Below are 5,143 nucleotides of genomic sequence, written 5' to 3'. Positions count from 1 at the left end.
TGTGTGTGTGTGTATGGTGAGTGTGTGTGGTGAGTGTGTGTGTGTGTGTGTGTATTGGTTGTGAGTGTGATGTGTGGAGTGTGGTGTGTGTGTGTGTGTGTGGGAGTGTCGTGATGGGTGAGTGTGTGTGTGAGTTGTGTGGACAGGTGTGTATTAGTGTTGTCGTGTGTGCGTAGTGGGTCGTGGGAGGTGCGTTGGTAGATGTGAGTGAGTGGGTTGTCTGTTTGAGTGTTAGATGTGAGTAGTGTGTTATGGTGATGGTGTCGTCGTTGAGTGTGGGTGGCAGCGCGTTCTTGTTGTGTCCTATGTGTGTATGTGGTGAGTGTGTGGTATGTGTTTGTGTGTGTGTGCGTTCGGTCGTGGCAGGACTTGTGTGTGTGTGGTGGTGAGTGTGTATGTGTATGTGTGGTGGTTGTGTGTGTGTGTGTGAGTGTTTGTGACTGTCGTACCATGGGTTATGTGTGGTGTGTGTGTAGTGTGTGTGTTGTTTTTGAGTGTGTATATAGCATGTATGTGGTGTGGTGTTGTGTTGTGTCTTGTTGTGTTTAAAATTGGACTAGTAACGTTATCTTGATCTGTGTGTGTTGTGTGAGGTGGTGTATGGAGTGTGGTGTGGAGTGTGTATGTTGAGTTGTGTGTGTGTGTGTGAGTGTGTATGTGTGAGTGTGTACTTGAGTAGTGTGTGTGGAAGCGTGGTGCCACCGAGCTGTGTGTAGTGTGTGCTAATTTCGATGAGTAGAGATACTATGTTGTCTCATGCGTTTTGTGTGCTTTTTCCTACCTCCGTCCTTGTGTTCATGCTGTGTGGTGTGTTGGTTGTGTGTGGACGTGGTCGTTGAGGGTGATGTATGTGATGGTAGTTGTGGTTGAGTGTATGTTGTGTTGTTTTGTGTGTGATGTTTTGGAACTTGGGTCTGAGCTAGCTAGCGTTACGTAGCTCCTGTGTGAGTGTTGTATGTGCGTGTGTTGTGTGTAGGTGATTGTGCTTATGTCGTGAGCTGTGTATGTGGAGTGGTGTTATTCATGTTATGTGTGAATAACGTGTTAGGGTGTGTGTGTCGCGTTTGTGTTGATGTGTCGGGTGAGTGTGGTATGTGGTGTGTGGTGTGTGTGTGCTATGTGAGGTGGTGGAGTGGTATGTTGAAGTGTGGGTATGGATGCCTATGAGTAGTGTGGTGGTGAGCTGGATAGGTGTTGTGTGATGCTGAGAAGAGGTGTAGATAGGTGTGAGTGTGTGTGTGTGTGTGAGTGTTGTATGGTTGTGAGTGTGTATGGTAGTGTGTTGTGGTGTGTGTGTGTGTGTGGTATGTGTGGTGAGTGTGTATGTTGTGTGTGTGTGGTTGTATGTGATGGCTGTGTACATGTGTATGTTGTTGTTGTGTGTGGTGTGCTGATTGTGTGTGTGGTGGGTGAGTGTGTTGGTATGTGAGTGTGGTGTGTCTGTGTGTGTGAGAGACCTGATCCGCTGCAGCCTCTGAGCGTCCCTCTCCAGAGCATCGATCAGGAGGAACGAGTCCTGCGCGGGCTCGTAAACCTCCGTGAAGTCTCCTCGTGCAGCGTGGGAGTAAACAGGTGTGGGGTAGCTCGCGGACATGGCTCGTCACTCACTAACAACTGCACGTGCTCCCGTCTCGCCACCGTTTAACCGGGGAAACCCTGTCGGTGGAGACGTCAGACTTTAACACCGCGTTGTTGTTCGACTCTTGCGTCAATTCAACTCAAAACGTCGCTAACATTTCCCGCTAAAACGCGCACATTTCAGGCTCGCGACCGCCCGCCCGCCGCCGCTGCCCTCGAGCTTCACTCACAGCTGACTTCCGTGTGCGACCTACGTCACGGTGACGTACGTTAACCCCTTCTCTGCTGTGAGTGTGTTGAGTTTGGGCTGACAGTTGTTTAAAAGCAGGTTTTAATCTCTCTGAGCTACACATGTGGTTGAATTCCAGACACTGAAGTGAGATGTAACATAAAACATAAACCTCTGAATACATTCCCAGTGTTTATTCATCTGCAGAGCACCGAAACGATGGGTAGCACACTGAGTAGTACTGAGGACTACATGTACCACCGCTGCTGCTACGGACCCTTACCATTGGATATTTATGATTTGCAGTATTTAAAATTCTTTACTTAAGTAAAAGTGGCAAAACCACCGTTAGAAGAAGTTATTATTACGCAGCAGAACTTTTATACATGCCGATAAATGTACCTGAAGTATAAAAGTATAAAAGTATATATGCAGAATGTATTTTATAGTAATACAATTATACATGCACATAAATCCCAGATTAAAGGAGATTACAGAAAAGTATGATATTGTTTGAATGTGTATTTATGACTTCATATACTTTTAATTTTGAAATTCAGAACTCATCACATATTTTATGTGTAAAATCAATAATTATTTATTATTTGGCATTTTTACTAATTAATCGACTAGTTCAAAAATCAAACACGTAGTTCAAATGTAATTTCATCCTGTGTATTTACATTCTGAAACACTGTTTTTAAAAAATCTTGCTTTACATTTAATGCCAGGAAAAAACTTGTGGAAACTACTTTCTTGTCTGTGATTGATATATATATATATTTATATATTGACATATTGTATATGCATGCTGCTTGCTCCATTTTACGGAGCCTTGATTCAGTGTACCACTCGCAGGCAACAGCACTTAAGACTGCATTTTGTCACAATGCACCTTGGGTTTGGAATAATCTGCAAAAAGATCTAAAATCAGACACAGTTACATCCATTGATGAATTTAAGTGCATCATAAAGAATACGGTACCGGAGGCATGTGGTTGTTTCTCTTGAAAAGCCATTGTGTTTTATTGTTATTATGTTGTATATGTTGTATTTTAATATGTTGTCTCTCTTGTAAAAGAGATTATTGATCTCAATGGGACTTCCTGGTAAAATAAAGGTAAAATAAAAAATGTACAGCCTCGGTTTAGAAAGGCTCTACATGAAAACATGATCACCATCGAAAATGAGGAGCGGGAACTCGAGTTTTGTCATGTATAAAGAGTCATTTTTACAAACCTGTATAAAGAGCACACTCACTGGAGACTCCCTGGATTTTCTTCTCAGACTGGTGACACTGGGAGCTGCAGTGTTGTGAGGCATTTGTCTTCTGCTCATTTGTGGACGGCGGTAACGGTTCAATACATTTTATTAATTATTATTATTTATTGAACTAATTCTAATCGTATTGTCTTTCAAAGTCAATGTGTGTTTGTTTTTGTTTTTCAGTTTTGGAGAAATAAACTTTGTTCAGAGGATTCACTGTTTCTGGCTTTTCCCCAACATGCAATATGTTTAGTGAGTGTTTACTTTATATTTTATCCTTATTTTAACCCCCTTATTCCCAAAAAAATCTAATTTTGTATATATATCTTTTGAATAATTGACTTTCAGACCATGTAGAGTTGTAGAGTAATTGTTACTAATATGTTCATATGTACGAGATACATGTTAAATCTAAATGTTAAGATTTGCCCTCCAGTGGTCAGAGTGAATATCTGCAACACTATACAACACTTAACATGAGTTAATATCAAAGAAGTTCAATAACTTATTGTTGATTACTGATAAACGTTCACGTATAACTCATAACTCTTGACAAGAAAGCAAGTGGAGTCAGTTATTTATTTAAAGAAGGTAAATTGCATTTTGAATCTCTTAAAGAGAAATAAAGACTTTTTTCATTCATGAATGGTTACTAGTGGAAAGTGGACTTACCTGAAGACTCTGTCTACCTCTGTGGTTCTTGACTGATCTGGATTAAAAGCAGAGGGTTGTGGAATGAATGAGATTTGCAAGGACAAGGTGGAACAAACTCTTTTTTTTTTATCCCCGGGGGGATAACAGAACTGAATGTATAAGCGTATATATAAAATATAATGCAACCATCAAACACAGAATAAAAACTTCGGCAGATTTACCCTCAAGTCTTGATCACTAAGTAGGTCCCCTGAGCGTAACTGTCGATTAGGAAAAGAACGAGCAGAATTGGTTCTAGCAAACTTGGACATCCCGTGGCAGCTAATGTCCCAGAGCTCCCAGTTAGCGTAATAATCACACTTCTTGGGCGGACGACTATTCTAAAGACGTGCCTTCTGTGTCTCTTAACAGAACAAATGTAGATTAAAAGTCTGTGCAACTGATCAGGGCCCTTACGTGACAACAGCATGCCTTTTTCCAACTCATACACTTACCTGTCGCAATACCCTGTTTTTCCACCGCTCGCCTTCACCGTCAAAGCCGCAGAATAATCGACACGAGATAATGCCTTCGCCACGGAAAAAAGCTTTATTTCCCCCTCCAAAAAATGTTCATGTCTTCCACACACCTACTCTCCGATTTAACACTTTCCTCAACAATCAATTCCATCGCTGCGTTTCCCCTCCAACAAGTGAAATCCCACCGGACTTCAGCGCCTACACCTTTCAGGTAATACACAAAAGTAAGAGAGTGGGAGGATGGAGGTGTTCACAAGGAAGAACTGGAGTAAGAATAAGTGTGTTGATCTACTGTGGAGGAAAAAAATGGTTCGTGTGTTTTTCCCAGTGGGGGAGGGATACTTTCTGTTCCTCCGATCTCCACTCTCTTCTTCTTCTGTGGTTATCCTGAATGTAGCGCATGATGTCCCGTGGGATTTCAATGTTGGAGGAGAAGGCACGAAGAAAGAAATTGTTTGTTGCCAGGAAGTGTGAAAATCGATAGTGTGTGAGACATGAATCATTGTTTGAGGGGGAAATAAACTTTTTTTTTGTCACAAAAAGTCATTATGCTACGTGGTCGATTTTTCTGGGCTTTCGGTGAAGCGAGCGGTGGATAAAAACAGGTAGGCGACAGTACTGTTCTGTACGTTTTCTGCACACGTATGAGTTGAAAAGCATGTTGTTGATCACCGTAAGGCCATGATCATGTTGACACAGACATTTTATATTACATGTTGTGTCATGTTAAGAAAGGAAAGCAAAAGGCACTCTTAGAGATATGTCCCCAAGAATGTATATATTACTAACGGGACTGTGGACATTGCTGGCAGATCATCCAGTTTGCTAGAACCAATTCTGCTCGTTCTTTTTCCTATCGAGCAGTACTCGGGGACCTCTAGTGAATGTCAAGACTAGG

The sequence above is a fragment of the Morone saxatilis genome, unplaced genomic scaffold (genome assembly GCF_004916995.1).
Source record: "Morone saxatilis isolate NCDOM2014 unplaced genomic scaffold, NCSU_SB_2.0 Contig6, whole genome shotgun sequence".
In the NCBI taxonomy this organism is placed as follows: domain Eukaryota; kingdom Metazoa; phylum Chordata; class Actinopteri; family Moronidae; genus Morone; species Morone saxatilis.
The sequence above is the reverse complement of the archived record's forward strand: the minus strand, read 5'-3'. Positions refer to the sequence as shown.